The sequence below is a fragment of the Pleurodeles waltl genome, chromosome 9 (assembly GCF_031143425.1).
Source record: "Pleurodeles waltl isolate 20211129_DDA chromosome 9, aPleWal1.hap1.20221129, whole genome shotgun sequence".
Classification (NCBI taxonomy): domain Eukaryota; kingdom Metazoa; phylum Chordata; class Amphibia; order Caudata; family Salamandridae; genus Pleurodeles; species Pleurodeles waltl.
Window position 1 is genome coordinate 1,179,767,973 of NC_090448.1, and position 17,104 is coordinate 1,179,785,076.

Genomic DNA, 17,104 nt, shown 5'->3' on the forward strand with positions numbered 1-17,104 from the left:
TTTTGCATATTTTATGAGCGTCCCCATATGAATTTATGGTTTTTATGGCAATTTCAACTAGGAATTTGAGCATTAAAATGCATTCTGTGGCACATATTTTCGGTATCACAAGGAAGGTCTCCCTTTCTCCCTGGAGTTTGTTGTGTTTGCACACTTTACTTGTGCAACTCAGGCCAGATATTTTTTCCACCATCTTCCAGGAGAATTATGTAGTTGATTGTTAGGGTAGCAAAGGTTCAGGTGTTGCCCCTAGGTCTAGCAGTGTTGTTGTGTATGGCGATGAAACGTGTGTTCTGTTTGTGTCTCTTGGTCTTCTTATTGCAGCATTTGTGCCTCTGCTGTTGCTTGATCTAGGCTCTGATAACCCATATCACCCTATGTTTTTTGTGTTCCCCTTTAGGTGGTGCAGTTATGTCCCGATCCTGCCTATTTTCTGTTGTTCTCAGATCCAATACACTTAAGCACTTGATTTTTCCCTAACTAGATTCACCTTCTGTGAGAGTCCCTCTGTCCTCTTGCCTTCTGTACTTGTGCCTTGATGACCACTTGGTCCCCTGTCTCCTTGGATCTCTTTACCTGAGGCTTCCCTTTCCTGTCTCCTTGTTTCTTGAGCATCCTTGTCTCAGACGTTCTCTGTTGCAGGGCTCCCTGTATAGCCTAATGGGTGTTCAGCGAGAGAGTATGCACAGAAAGAGAAACTGGAAGGTACTCTCCTGTACAGGATAAATCAGCAGAGCGACATAGCTCTGACTTCTGTGACAAGTTAGGGGTAACCCATAGCATTGTAAGGGTGGTTTGTGCCCTAATTCAAGCACGGAAAATGATCCTGTGACCTTCACTTGAATAGTCAAAGACAGGTGGTGCAGTGAACTCCTTACAACTCTGGGCTTGATTTATTCTTGGGCCCCAGGGCCCCTTACAATCCTGGTCTTCTTAATAGCTAAGACAATGTTACCCTTTACCACTGCTTTGATAAAAGTGTGATAAGAATAGGTAGTGACAGGAGCCCTGTAATAACCATCCCCGTCATTACCTTGGCATATAATGACGATTCCTTAAAATCATCCCTGAGCTAATCTAATTTTCGAGTATCAAAAGTATTCTTCTTTGGTCTTTCTTTCAGGGCTGCTTGCAGTAACACATGCATCATTCCAGGTGATCAGATGGTACTCTGGCAGGAACCCATTGTAATGATTTTAACCTGGGGAAAATATTTGCCTTCTGGAATGTAAAGTATAATTTTGATGGTTTTATTTCTCATTTACCAAAGGCGGTAAAAATACCAGACTTTCGTAATGAGGACCTGGGTACCAACGCTGAGAGCTTTCTCTAGTGGTGTAAAAAATTTTTGAATAACCCGAGAAGGGGGTGTTACTATAGTTTAGTTTGTGTAATGCAAGGGTGTGGATAAGGTTGTTGTCTCAGTGGAAAGAGGATGGATTCTGCAGTGTACGACCTGCAGTTCTTTTACATCACACAACAATATATCAGCGGAAACTGTTAGGACATGGTAATTATCCCGCAATTTGTAGTTCCAATCGCTGTGCAAACTCCTGTTTGCACAGGGATCGGAATTTAGCCCTGACCGAGTAACCAGAGCCTATCCAGAGAAAATTGTAAGGGTATGTTAATTATCACACAACTCATAATCCCAGCTCCTGTGTAAACAGAAGTTTAGACAGGGATACAAACATTTGCTTAGGGATCAGTATTTATCCCAGAAATTAAAATGCAAGCGTAAAGATCTTGTTTTATATATTTTTCTAAGCAGTTACCATGGGCTTGATTTAGAGTTGGGTGGATGTGTAATGTGTCACAAACATTAAGGATATCCGGTGCACCCAATTATAAGTCCATTAGGATATAATGGGGCCTCAGTGTGTTAAGCCCCTGGGTTTTTAGAAACAAGGCATGCGTTTGGTTTTTGCGCAATGATATTAGCTGCTAATAATCTTTTCTCACCCAGTTTGTCATTCCCCCAACTGGTAAAATGAGGACTAAGGGCACTTTTTAAAGAGCCAATAAGAGTGTCGTATTTTTGTGAATTACCACCTGTTTATTGTAGAGATGTGTTATATCTGTGGTAATATTTTATCACAAAATGGAAATAACTTGGTGATTTATCTCCAATAAAAAACTGGCATTAACCATTCACAAATTAATGCAGGAAACTTTTGAAAACAATATTTTCACAGTGTTTGTGCGTGCACTTGTGTGTAATACACATTCAGTTTAACTTTATTCCATATACTATTTAAAAACATACCTGCAAATAGTTGTTGCAAAGTGAGTGCAGTGTGTCTACAATTTCAAAGACAATTATAAATATCATGCTAAAATTGTACAAATTCAAAGAATAATCTATATTTGTAATCGATTATAACAGCAGCCACCTGTCCCAAACACATATTATCTGTTAGTGATATTTCAAAAACATCAATAAGTAATGTGTTTAACGCAATTTAAAAAAAATAGAACTAAACATGAATGGTATTGATTGCAGTTACTGTGTCATAAAACCTAGCTGTTGCCCTAATTGTTTTTATATTGTTCCATCTAATTGCTTTCCTCAGATACCGGCATTTAATATCTGCGAGCCTGAGAAAGTACATAAAATATGTTCTACTGTTCCCTCTTCTAAATTACATATTCACCATTTTTATTATGCTCATTGCCCTGAGCGAAAGGTATCAAAACTGACATTTGTTGAGAGACAACTTCATGCCCTAAGCTCACAGCCAAATACTTACAGAATTCTTTTTTGATGTACCTCCAACTTTTCTCTGAAGATGATGGGTATTTGCTTAAGTTAAGTCTATAAATGTCTGTAAGATCACGGGTCCCATGTGGAGTTTTCAGGGCACCCTCTTGACCCCATAGAAGCACAATGTATTGCTGAACCCTACCCTATTTTGGTTAGCTTTGCCCATTGGGATCCGATAGTACCCATTTTGGGGCTCTAGTATGGAGAGCCATTGATCCTTGGCAAGGCTTTTGGAAGTAACATCCACTTGGGGCTAAATCATCATCGATTTGTGTTTGAGTCTGGTGTAATGCATATAAGGATGGGGCAGTACTCAAAGAACATTTATGCTTTGTTGTTCTTGTTCCGAGTGACTACTCATGCTTATGGGCTTCTAGAGTACAGGATGATGCCAACTGCTTCAAGATCCCCTAAGTATCTTCTCACTTCTTCAACATCTGTGGGTTTTGGGGTTCAAAATATTTCTCTGTAAGGGGTGTCTAATCATATGAATCTTATGTTTCCACCTTCCAACTTCTCCTCCTACATTACATTCAGTGAGGCAGCTGACAGGTAGGTCTGTGCCAAGTTAGTTCATCCATATAAGATGACAAGGTGGCTTTGTAGGTTGTAGATGGGTACAGCCAAGAATGGCTGTAAGGAGTTGGCTCTAGGGGCCAGGGACCGTTTTACTATGTTGCCTCCTGGCTTGGTATCTTCATGAAGCCTCCATCAAGGTGGATCATTTGCAGGAAGCAGAGTGTCCTTTTCCACAGGGCCTGGTTCTTGCGCTATCCTGGGTTGCTCCCTAAGTGAGGTAAGCTCAACATTGCCCGTCATCTCCAGACCAAGGTTGTGGTCTGGCACAGCCATGTCTTGACATAGATCAACAGGTTACTTACATTTGGTAACTCTGGTTGATGCTGTTATCTAACTGCAAATTCCTCACCTTTTGAATTCCTCCAGGGGTCAAACACAATTTGGAACTTTTCAGACCAATTGCTCCTACACCTCTATAGGTGTTGTACCATTGGACTCCACAGTGGCCTCACAGTGCCTCTGGAAGTGATGGCACAGAGCCCTATATAGGTGCCAACCCTGTGAGCTGACATCAGTTTACCTTAGAAACCTTTACGCCCTCAGATGAAGATCGTGTTGGCAGATTGTAAATATGACAGTGTGCAGAATCTAATTTGGAGCTTTTTTAAAACCCTAGAAGTCCACTCCACAAAACAGGGAAGAGGAAGATCGATGAGGAATTTTAGATAGAGTATCCACCAGAAAGAGTGTTACCAATGGTAAGTACCTTTTCTAGTTTTTGGAAACTTTATGGTATTTTTCCCTTGTGTTACCTACTCAGCTAAAGGTAAAACTTTACTTTTGATCCATTTTTTAGTGTTGATTTTTAAGATTTATTCCATTAAATATAATTTTCCTTTCTTAGGGTTACTACTCCTTAAAGTAGTTTTTGTCCCCATCTTGATGATGACTCTACTTAAGTAATTATCAGTATTAAAACTTCAACAGGTATAGTAAGTGTTCTGTCACCTTACAACCTTTTTAAGGGTCTTACAGCGAATGCGTAATATTCTGTTTTGAGATCTCTCATTCACAAAGTGTTGACAGGCATTTGCTTTTCAAGTGCTCTACATTTGTCATTTGATACTTGCCCATTGTACAGACTTGAGCACTGCTCTGGCACTTGGTTTTTTTGTAGCACCTGTTTTCACATTAGCTTTCATAAAATAAACCACAGCTATGATTACATGTTTTCTATGAGTCCTTTCTCTATACATTTGATTAGTGTGTGGTTATATATGTAAATTGTTTTTACTACGATTGCTTCATTAGGTATAATTCACTTGACCTCTAAAACAGTACTCTCTGTCTAAGGGACCCCGAAAGAACCACTGTGTTCTTCAAGTCTATTGACCACCCAGGTGTTTAGCGAATCTGGCTAACCCCTTTTCTATCTCCTCATGTAATGTGCCATACACCTAATATCTCTCCTCCTCAAGATTTCATTCAAAGCCTGTAGAATGTCTGAATAAATACATCACATTAGGATCCAAAACTGCACTCCTCAAAACACTGTGCTTCAGAAAGCCCTCGACCCTCAAACAACCTTCTTTATGTTGACATACAACCAGAATGCCATTCCCGCTGACTTACACGACTTGCACCTCAATAACATCTTCAAACTCATGCCAAAAGATCATCTATTAAACCTGACCTAATCGCTCCACACACTTAAATGGGTACAAATCTGCCTCACTGAAGGTGCATGATTGCTACTTTGCAGTCCACCATCGACTAAATGCATATATCCTGCATCTGGACTATTATTGTACCTTCTTTCTTTAATGTATTTATCCTCATTACTGAGTCTAGATCTGGTGCCAGTGCCTCTTTTTCAGCTGTGCACCACCCCATCCTCTTTACAACATTTTGCCCTCATCTGATCAGACGGTAACAAATCTGCAATACTGTGTACTTTTAAGTGACCCAATAGAGATAGAAAGCTTATTCAAGCTGCCGTGCATAGTACATCGGTCGATATATGGTGGCTATCCGATTTATCTAGCCGACATACTTATCATCTCTGGTGGCACATGATTACACCGAAGTGCAGACTGCTTCCTCCTGTAACCTCCAGCCTTCAGGAAAACAAGAACTTAAAACTAGCTTTTTTTCTAAGAGTGGGCAGAGTCTCGAACGGCATCCCTTTGACCATCAGGACTAATAATTCATATAGTATCTTCAAAAGAGAGCTTAAAATGCTGCTTCTCCTACGCCACCTCCAAGTGGAGGTTTCTACTTGGTGGTCTACTCATGTTTTTTGGTAGCAATTTCTATATGAATTCATTTTTACACTGTTATATTCATTTTGTAATGTATTACTTTGGCATATTTGTTATTATAGTTAGTTTTTATCAATATTTTTATTATTTATGTTTACATCTTATTTTTAAAAATATTATTTTGCAATTCTTTTAAATTATATATTCTTATTTTATGTTTGTAAGATATGCATGTTTATATATTTTTTATATTATAAGTAGTTCTTAAATGAAATATTATTTTTAAAGTTGATATGTCTTCTAAAATTAGTATAGTATAGAATAGTTAAATTCTATATACTTATTCATTTTTGAAGCTATTGTGATCTTCTATATTTTTGTTGTTGATGTTTTTTATTTTACATACATGGTATATAACCTTGATATTTGAGTCCTCAATATTTTTGGCAATAGTTGGTACTATTGTATTAGACAGCCAACTCGCAGATCTGAGCGCACACCTTGGGATGAACCTGTCATGCGTAGAAATATTTAGGAAACTGATATGAAGGAATTCACCACTTCATGGTGGTAGAGTGAACATTGATTTAGGTGTATGTGTAGTGTTACGTTTGAAGTTTCAGTAGAGCAATGTTTACTACTAGCTAGCATCAGGGACAAACATAAGTTCCCAAAGGAAGAGAGTTTAAGTGTGGACCCTTATGAGAGGATGTAATAGGAGTGCCTCACGTTGTGGCATCTGTGACCTGCAGCTCTGCCCATGAGACAGACATTCATTATGTCCTAGGATTTCAGAAGGTCAGCAAGGCTGGTGATGCTGCTTCCACCATCAAATTGAGATTCCTTTCGTTTCCAGACAAAGCTGTGGAGTTTGGCTGCTGCACTGGAGAAATATCCATGTACTCAGTACTATTCTGTACCTGATTGATAGAGGCAAGGGCACACCAGTGAACAGGAGAGCTCATTGAATGGTCTGCCTTTTAGGTTAGGCTGTAGTTTCATAAAAGACCCGTGAATTTTTAGGCCTTATCAGGAACTATGGGTGGACAAAGGGCCAGGAATGACTCTGGATTGGTTACTAGAGGCAGGCAGTCTAATGACTGCATAGAATTCTTCTAGAACAGACCAGGATCATTCATACTAGGAGTTTGTGGTTTACATACACCTCATTTGAAAGAACCAAAACTTCAACCAATGAGGTGGAAGCTTAAGCGCACCTTCTGTCCCTGTAGGCCACTATAGCTCAGACGTCTACTGCTCATCGTGTGTCAGGGAGTCCCTTGTCAGAGCTCTGCTCTCACCTTTCAGTGAACCTAAAATTGTTACTATATTGGTCTGCCCTGGATTTGAACCAGCCCTATCCACAGCACTGCTGTACTGTGAGTTTTTTAGGGTAGATTATTATGGGGGTCATTACGACCCCGTCAGTTGGTGCTATAGTGGAGGTATTATCGCCAACAGGCTGGCGGTACCTACCTCCACTATTATGACATTGGCAGTTTGGCCAAAGCCAAGCCGCCAAGTCAACACACTGACCGCCACGGTGGTAACGACCACTGGGCTGGGGCTGGAGACATCAGTCTCCAGCCCGGCGGCCGTCACTAGGCTGCCCACGGCATTTTGACCCCGCCCACCGCCATGGTTTCCGTGGTTTCTGTACCGCCACGGAAACCATGGCGGTAGGCACTATCGGTGTCTGGGAATTCCTTCCCTGGCACTGATAGGGGTCTCCCACCCGCCCCCCTCTACCTCCCCAGAATCCTCCCCCACCCTCACCCTCCTGACCCCCCTCCCCACATATACACACATACACGCACATACATACACACCCATACACACATGCATACACACATTCACCCACGCATGCATGCATACATACATACACACTCACTGCAAAACTCACAAACATACATCCAGGCACCCACGCAAGCACACGGCACAACATGCACGTACACACACACACACAGTCATGCACACACACACATGCACGCATTCAAACACAGTCACACACACCCCCACACACGCACACAACACCATCCACCCCTCTCTCCTAAAGGAGAACCCGACTTACCTGCTTGCAGGGGGTCCTCAGCCAGGAGATGGGACGCGGCCCTGCTGCCAGCAGCAGCGTCCACCAGCAAAACTCCGCCAGGCTGTATCATGGAACATGATACGGTAGGCGGTGTTTTGATCGCGTGGCGCTGCTGCTAGCAGCAGTGCTACCTTACCGCCGTCTGCCGCCATGACCGTCACCGGAATTCCGCCAGACTTCTGGCGGAATCCCGGCTACGGTCATAATGGCATGGACGGTCAGTAGCCACGGCGATGTTGTGTTGGCGGCAGTCGCCGTGGCAGTAGGCTACATTTGCCGCCATTCTCATAATAAGGGCCTATATTTTTGGGACAAGGGAGATCATTAGATCTGACATCCAACTGTCACCAACTATTACCTTGGCTGACAAAAAGAAGAAATCTCTATTTAAACCTTGTTCATCTTGTGGAAATAAAACAATTTACACTGATGACCCACACTTTCAGCGTAATTACTGCCTTTAGCCAGTTCACAAGCCATCACTATTTAATATTTGTAAGTCGTTCTCAACTAAAACATCTAAGGAGAGAGAAAGGAGGTTGTCATTATTCCTTATGCATAAAATGAATTTTCCTTCTTCTAAAAGAGATGCCCCTTCTTCAGGAGAAGTTTCCTTGAAAGTGCCCCTTCAGGCACTTACACAAAGGCAGGCACAAGAGGAGACTTGTACAGTTTCTTGGGCATGATTTATTAGATACAACACTTGCAGCCACCTCCTCTGCTAACAAACCAGATAAGTATGCCTCTAGGTGCTATAGTGAGAATCTACTTGTTATAAACAAGATATTTTTATAAGACTCATCTTCAAAGGAAAACTTATCAATGACAAGACCGCCAACGACATCCACTCCACGATGACCATCCCTTCATTGACGAACATGCTGCCGATGGCAAGACGATGAACATACCGTCGATGAGCATACAGTCGATGACAGCTATACTGTTGATGACGATGACCATACCATCTTTTCACCATTAATGGCAACAAATTTACCTCCAGCTCAGATATTGCATTCAGATCCAGAAGAGGCTAGTAATTATGCCTCAGTGCCAGTTTAAACCCCAACACAGTTAGCTGTAAGATATTTCCAAGATTTTGGAGAGGAAGAAATGAATGATGAGTAGTCCTTCACCAAACATGTTTACCAGCAGGAGTATAAGTCTGAGAGTACTCAAATTGGTATGAGGTGGAAACCACCAAGATTTTATAAAGAACCAGATGTGGTCCAGGTGCCGATGGCTTTTTTATCAACATTACAACAGATTATGGATACTTTCAACAAGTTATTACCACAGCAACCAACTAACAACCCTAACATGGGATTAATTGCTGCACCCATTCTCGCACCTAATCAATCTGCTCCTTTACCAGTTTTGCCTTCCTCGCAGCCATCGCCTTTACCCCCCTCCTCCAACGCCGAGGGGATCTGTTCATAGAGAGGACATGGATGATGTTTACTCTAATGGTTCTGTATATTCTGATATAGATGAGGAAGAGGGTGAGCTTGATTGTTCCAAGTGGAAATAAGGATCGACCAATTCCACAGGATCTACAACTGATATCTCAATTTCATTCATTAATTGAAAGAGCTGCCAAGAAACTGAACCTACTAATGACATCTGTAAATCAACCATGCTTTCTAAATGATTTCTGGCTGATCAAAAGGTTTGAAATTAATGAAGACACCTGCTACTGTTCCAGCGGTCATACCACATCTGGAGAAAAAATATAAAGCTCCGGATTCAACTCCGCGTTGCCTCATGGTCATAATAAACCGGATTCAGTCATTTCTTCAGCAGCTCAGTGAAGAACCAAGACCACAATAACACCATCCTCTAGGCCTCTAGACAGTGACAGCAAATGCATTGATACTCTGGGCCGGAGAGTTTCTTCTGTGGCAGCAACCTCAATAAAGACAGCTAATGCCTTGGCAATTCTAGGTCGTTATGATCACCGATTGTCACATGACATCGCTCCATTGCTAAAACTCATTCCTGAGAATAAGAGGGAAATGGTGAGAGTTATCATAAAGGAAGGAGAGCTAACGTCTTCCTTCATTATTGATGCAGAAATGGATGCCTCAAACACAGTTTTTCACTAATTAGCAGGAGGTACTGTACTAATAAGACAAGGGTGGTTAAAGTCTACAGCCTTCTGTACTGACTTCCAATCTAAGATCTGTAGAAAGCTGGCCCTCTTTGTAGTGTGCAAAGCTAGGCACACTGTGCAGGGGGTCCAGGCAACCACACATTGCCTTACAGAGGTTATAACTAGACCACCTAATGCTCTACTTTTTATGCTAGCTTTGTCGAACAGTTAAGCTAATCTTGGAGAAGTGCAAAGCATTTGTTGTACTCACACTAGGTCTTAGGCAACTGAGCAAGTTTGTAAAGAAAAACAGTCATTTCGGGTGATTACTTTATATGACGTGCTCCAGATGATACAGTAAGTAGAGTTTATGACCTATCTGATCCTTCATATGCATACTTCCAAATACCTATATATAAGAAAACACAGGAAGTACCTTTGTTTCTTAGTAGTGGGCCAACACTAATAATTCAGGGTGCTCCCTTTGGGCTAAAATCAGCACCTTGAAGTTTCACCAAATGTCTTGCCTCAGTTGCTGCTTTTCTCAGACGAGAAGGTCACCAGTTGTTCCTATACCTGAATAACTGTCTTGTCAAAGCAACATCCAGAGAAGGAGCAAAGGCTTCTTTAAAGGCCTGCACCAGTATTTTCCAAAGATTATATCTCTCTCTGGACAGAGAGAAATCGTCATTGTAGCCCCTGACAAAAATCCAGTTTCTGGGAGCAGTACTCAATAAGCAGATGGGAAAAGCTTTTCCATCAGCGGAAAGGGTGAAAAAGCTTCAGTCTGCGGAAAGACTATTGCTGCAAGACAATCAGTCACAGTGAGGCAGTGCAAGTCTATGTTGGGCCTGGTGGTATCATCTAGGGGCCTCATTCCATTTTGCAGGCTTCATATGAGACCTGTCCAACAAGACAACAAGATCCACATTTGCAATAGAAACAGTTAGAAGGCTCATAGGAAAATATGATCCATGTCACAAGGTGCTTGAAGTAAGGATTAATGTGGTGGAGGACCCCAGCAAATCTAAATGCAGGGGTTTCTTTTCTGCTGATTACAGAAAGGATAATATTCACTTCAGATGCATCCATAGAGGGATGGGAAGCTCACCCGTGAGAACTTTCAACCAGAGGCCTTTGGTCGAATGCAGAGAAGAAGCTCCACATCAATGTATTGGGACTACGGACCATATGACTAGATTTACAAGCATTCCTCCCCTGATTACGGTCAAGCAGTTCTAGTCAGGACAAACAACAAATCTGTGGTTTACATCACCAAGCAAGGAAGAACACGGTCCAAACTCCTTTCAAAAGAGGCTCAGCTGTTGTGGAACTGGGACATTTTCCCAAGATAGGCATCGCTGCCAGAACGATCAGATGGATGTGCTCAGTTGGCAAATGTCAGATTGTCACGAGTGCGAACTAGATCAGAAGCAGTTGGTCTACATTTTTGATCAGTAGAGTCACCCTACAATAGACCTGTTTGCCACGCCAACCAACAAGAACTGCCCTGCTTTGCAAGCAGGTTTTGGCATACAGGGACAATCAGCAATGCTCTTTCGATCAGTTTTCCAAGATATTTGCTTACTCCTGTTCTCTTTTTCCCCTGATAGCCACGGTGTTGAGGAAGGCAAAGATAGATCATTGCACTCTGATCCTCACTGCTCTGGCGTGGCCTCCCCAATATTGGTACAGAAAGATACTACAGTTATCTGCACATCCAGCCATTCCTCTAAAGATGTATCCCTGGATACTTTCCAGATATCCCGACAGATTCTCCACCACAATCCCATGTCACTGAACTTGACAGCATGGTTCCTGAGTACTTAGAATTTAGCCCTTTAGATCTACTGCAAGAATGCAAAGGTATTCTGGTGCAGGCTCGAGCCGCAGCAACTGGTAAGATGTACAACTCTAAATTTAAACGGTTTAGTGTTTGGAGCAGGAATAATGGTCATCATCCACTTCAGCAAAACCTATTCATTCCTTCCATGTTTGGTGAAATTTAGCCAACAGTGGACTCAAATATTCTTCAGTAAGGGTCCATCTTGCTTCATTCTCAAGATTTAGGAGACCTGAAACATCGACGTCTACTTTGTTTTCCCAAAGACTTATTGAACAGTTTATGGAAGGGCTTTTCAGAGCATTTCCATCTCTACGTCATCCTCCGGTTCCCTGGGAACTTAATTCAGTCCTCATCAGCTGATGTTACCTCCTTTTGAGCCTATACATAGAGCACACTTGACATTTGTCTAATGGAAAACAGTACAAGTTCTGGCTCTGACATCCTCTAGGGGAGTGGGAGAGATTCAAGCATTTACCACCAGCGAATCTTTTCTCTGGTTCAATGAAGGACAAGGTCATTCTCTGAACCAATCCTAAATTAATTCAAAAGGTTCCTACTGAATTTCACCTAGATGAACCTGTCATTCTTAGATCCTTCTTTGAAAACCCCTCTTAAACAGCGGAAGGATCATTACATTCTCTAGACTTGCGTAAATGTCTCAAATTCTGTAAAGACAAGACAAAGGGCATACGCACATCAAACCTTTTTGTCAACCATAAAAAGGTCAAGCCATATCCGAACAGGGGAGCGCTGGTTGGCTCCCACTCTGTATTGCTTTCTGTCATGCCAAGGCCAAGCGTCCTGTCCAGGGAAGAGTGAGGGTGCATGCCACCGGAGACATGGCTTCAACTGCAGCGCTCTAAGCTGTGGTACCTTTGAAGGACATCTGCTGTGCAGCCACCTGGAGGACCAGACATGTTCACGAAGCACTACTGCCTAGGCGTGGACGCAGAAGCTGAGTTCAGCAGTGAGACATGTAGTCCTGAGAAACCTGTTTGATTAGAGGTGAGCCTGCTTCCCACTCTGTTGTATTCTATAATGTGCACTGCTTGCTATTCTGATTTAAGCATGTGGACATATAAAAGATCTAATGTTAGAGAAGAAATTAATTACTTACATGTAACTCCAGTTTTCTAACATTGGTGTTTTTTTATATATTCACAATCGATCCTTCCTACTCTCTGGTCAGATGCTCATCATATTCATTCTCATACTTGGGTTTTGAAATCTGGGCTATGGTGGTGTGTGGGGGGAATAGGAGAGCTTAAGCTTCGACCTCTTTGGCTGAAGTTTGGGTTCCGTTAACTATGTTGTTTCAGGCATTGGCTATTAGAAACTATATACTGTATGCCCTATATTTTCTGATGTATACTTCTATTTTAATGTGCCTGGGGTTCTCAGCCTGTCGACCGGGAATGATTCAAGTATGTGAATATATAAAAGATGCCTATGTTGCAGAACTGGAGTTATAGGTAAGAAACTAATTTCATACCTGTGCTGCCTGCGTGCTTCAAACCTATAGGTAACTGATTCCCCACAGCATTGTGCACCATCCTTACTGACTCAGCTCAGTCTCCACAGTGACTATCTGCTGTGACCTGTGTGTCGAGTAAGACTCCTTCCTCTCCCCCTGCTGCCAGTAATGGTACCAGAATATCATCTGACATAAATAGTGTGTCCTAAATATAATTTATAAAATTAGCAATGCTTTCATTTAATAATAGAAAACTTACATCCAGTGGCATCATATTTTTGTAAATAATGCAAAGTTTATGTCAGACAGTATTTCAGGAAATGAGATTCTGACATATAACCATGTTGATACAGCCCACAGGACTGACCAGCTGCCTGGGGGGTGAGGGCTGCAGAGACTTTGAAACTCCAATTGGACAATTTTGACAGACTGAACTTGTACCACCTGGTCGATATTCCAGGAGAGTCTCTGATACATCTCACTGTTTGCTCTTGTACCCAGATTGTCTGTGTCCTTGTTCTTTCTCAGACTTCTGCTCAAAGGGATTTTCTTGTTTCTACCTCTTCTCCTGCTTCTTACCTCTTTCATCAGCTGCTTGCCCTGCATCTCCTACCATCCCCTTCTCCTGCAGTGGAGCTTGCCTGGCCTGCCCCCTGCAACCCTCAAGCCTATCAGCTGCATCTTCTTCACTGGGCTAGGGGCCAAGCCCCCCTTTGTCCCTACTAATGGTCCCAGCCCCTGCTGATCACGCCAACTGTCTCCTAGCTCCAGGGCTCCAGCAGAGCTCTGAAGGTGCCCAGGCCCTGAGAAAGTGAACTGAGTAGCTGTGGCTCTGTGTCCGTCTTGTATACAGGTCAAGTTCTGTTAGGTTGTTACTCCACTGTGTAATGTGCCTGGTGATGTCTGGCCTCTCGCGTGATCCTGCACTCTCCCCACACATCCCACAGCGGAGTGGGGAGCCCGGTAACAGACACTTCCAAGCCGCCCTTCTGGGATTCTGGGCTCTGCCGGAATCCACACTCTCCCCTCACATCCCACAGCAGCGTGGGGAGCCCGACAAACAGTCCCAGTTCCTTGGGCCACCCTGGGCCTCCAGTATCTGCCAGACCCCACACACTCCTCTCACATCCCACAGCAGCATGGAGAGCCCGGCAGACACTCCCAGCCTCCTGGGTCTCCAGGCTCTGACAGACCCCACACTCTCCTCTCACATCCCACAGCAGCATGGGGAGCCTAGCAGACAGTCCTCAGTCAGCCCCCTGGGCCTCTGGGCTCTGCCAGACCCCACACTTTCCCCCTCACATCCCACAGCACCGAGGGTAGCCCAGCGACAGACACTTCCCAGGCGCCATCCTGGGACTCCGGGATCTGTCAGACCCCACAATCTCCCCTCACATCGCACAGCAGCGTGGGGAGCCCAGCAGACAGTCCTTAGCCAGCTCCCTGGGCCTTTGGGCTCTGCTAGACCCCACAGTCTCCCCTCACAGCCAACAGCAGCGTGGACAGCCCTGCAGACACTCCTCAGCCAGCCCCCTGGGCCACCCTGGGCCTCCAGGCTCTGCCAGACCCCACACTCTCCCCTCACATCCCACAGCAACATGGGGAGCCCGGCAGACACTCCCAGCCTCCTGGGCCATCCTGGGACTCCTGTCTTTGCCAGACCCCACACTTTCCCCTCATATCCCACATCAGTGTGGGGAGCCCAGCAGGCACTCCCAGCCTCCTGGGCCACCTTCGGACTCTAGTCTCTGCCAGACCCCACACTCTCCCCTCACATCCCACAGCAACATGGGGAGCCCAGCAGATACTCCCAGCTTCCTGGGCCACCCCGGGACTCATGTAATTGCCAGACCCCACACTCTCCCCTCATATCCCACAGTAGTGTGGGGAGCCCAGCAGACACTCCCAGCCTCCTGGGCCACCTTTGGACTCCAGTCTCTGCAAGACCCCACACTCTTCCCGTCACATCCCTCAGCAGCATGGGGAGCCCTGCAGACACTTCTCAGCCGCCCCTCTGGGACTCCGGGCTCTGCCAGACCCCACACTCTCCTCTCACATCCCACAGCAGCGTGGGGAGCCCGGGAGGGACTCCAACCCTCTGAGCTTCTGGGCTCTGCTACTTGGAGCTTCCCTCCTTCTTCCTCCCCCATTCTTGTGCATACTTAAGACAAGGGCACCCATACGGTGAGACCAGCACCTTTGTGACTAGAGTGGGAGGGGTGCCAATGCTTGATCTGCCTCATGCCCCCACTTCAATTTCTAATGTTCCTTCTTCATTGCAAAGCCCTTTAGCCCTTTCTGCCTTCATCGCTTCTCTCTTCTGCCTCTATCCCTTTCTGTCTTCATCACTTCTCTCTTCCTCCTTTATACCTTTCTGTAGTCATTGCTTCTTTCTTTTGCCTTCATCCCTTCCTGCCATCATCGCTTCTCTCTCCTCCTTTTATCCCTTTCTGTATACATTGCTTCTCTCTCTTATGCCTCTATCACTTTCTGTCTTCATCGCTTCTCTCTCCTGCTTTTAATCCTTTATGTCCTCGTCGCTTCTCTCTTCTGCCTTTATACCTTTTTATCTTCATCGCTTTTCTCTTCTGCTTTTACCTCTTTCTGTATTCATCACTTCTCTCACCTTCTTGTATTCTTTCGTGTATTCATTGCTTCTCTCTTATGTCTTTATCCCTTTCTGTCTTCATCGCACCTTTATCCACTCCTGCTTTTATCCCTTCCTGTAGTCATCGCTTCTCACTTCCGCCTTTATCTCTTTCTGTCCTCGTCGCTTCTCACGTCTCCCTTTATCCCATTCTTTCTTCATTGCTTCTTTCTTCTGCCTTTATTCCTTTCTGTCTTCATTGCTTCTCTTATTTCTTTATCCCTTTCTGTCCTTGTCACTTCTCCCTCCTGCCTTTATCCCTTTCTGTATTCATTGCTTCTCTCTTCTGCCTTTATCCCTTTCTGTCTTTATCGCTTCTCTCTTCCTCGTTTATCCCTTTCTGTCTTCATCGCTTGCTCTTCTGCCTTTACCCCTTCCTGCCATCATCGCTTCTCTCTTATGTCTTTATCCCTTTCTGTCCTTCTTGCTTCTCTGTCCTGCCTTTATCCTTTTCTGTATTCATTGCTTCTCTCTTCTGCCTTTATCCTCTTTCTGTATTCACTGCTTCTCTCTTCTGCCTTTATCCCTTTCTATCTTCATTGCTTCTCTCTTCCCCCTTTATCTCTCTCTGTCTTCATCGCTTCTCTCTTCTGCCTTTATCCCTTTCTGTCCTTCTTGCTTCTCTGTCCTGCCTTTATCCCTTTCTGTATTCATCGCTTCTCTGTTCTGCCTTTATCCCTTTCTGTATTCATCGCTTCTTTCTCCTGCCTTAATCCCTTTCTGTCTTCATTGCTTCTATTGTCTGCCTTTATCCCTTTCTATCTTCATGGCTTCTCTCTTCCCCCTTTATCCCTCACTGTCTTCTTCGCTTCTCTCTTCTGCCTTTATCCCTTTCTGTCTTTGTCGCTTCTCTCTTGTGCTTTTATCCCTTTCTGTTTTCATCGATTCTCTCTTGTTTTTTTCCCCCTTCTGTCTTCATCGCTTCTCTCTTTCGCCTTTATCCCTTTCTGTCTTCATTGCTTCTCTCTTTTGCCTTTATCCCTTTCTGTCTTCATCGTTTCTCTCTTCTGCCTTTATCCCTTTCTGTATTCATCCCTTCTCTCTTCTGCCTTTACCCCTTTCTGTCTTCATCGCTTCTCTCTTCCTTCTTTATCCCTTTCCTGCTATCAGTGCTTCTGTCTCCTGCCTTTATATATTTCTATCTTCATCGCTTCTCTCTTCTGCCTTTATCCCTTTCTGTCTTTGTCGCTTCTCTCTTCTGCTTTTTTCCCTTTCTGTTTTCATCATTTCTCTCTTGTTTTTTTCCCCTTCTGTCTTCATTGCTTCTCTCTTTTGCCTTTATCCCTTTCTGTCTTCATCGCTTCTCTCTTTCGCCTTTATCCCTTTCTGTCTTCGTTTCTCTCTTCTGCCTTTATCCCTTTCTGTATTCATCCGTTCTGTCTTCCGCCTTTATCTTTTCCTCTAGTCTCTTT

The 17,104-nt window shown here is 43.9% G+C and overlaps 1 long non-coding RNA gene across 1 annotated transcript in view; it reads left to right on the top strand.

Moving 5' to 3' along the window:
* LOC138258800 (uncharacterized) overlaps positions 1 to 14,368 on the top strand; it is an 86,902-nt gene extending 72,534 nt beyond the window's left edge. Inside the window, exons 2-3 of the long non-coding RNA XR_011198583.1 lie at positions 3,960 to 4,041; positions 13,637 to 14,368. This is a non-coding gene — a long non-coding RNA (uncharacterized lncRNA). The remainder of the gene's footprint in view (positions 1 to 3,959; positions 4,042 to 13,636) is intronic.
* The last annotated feature ends 2,736 nt before the right edge of the window (positions 14,369 to 17,104 follow it).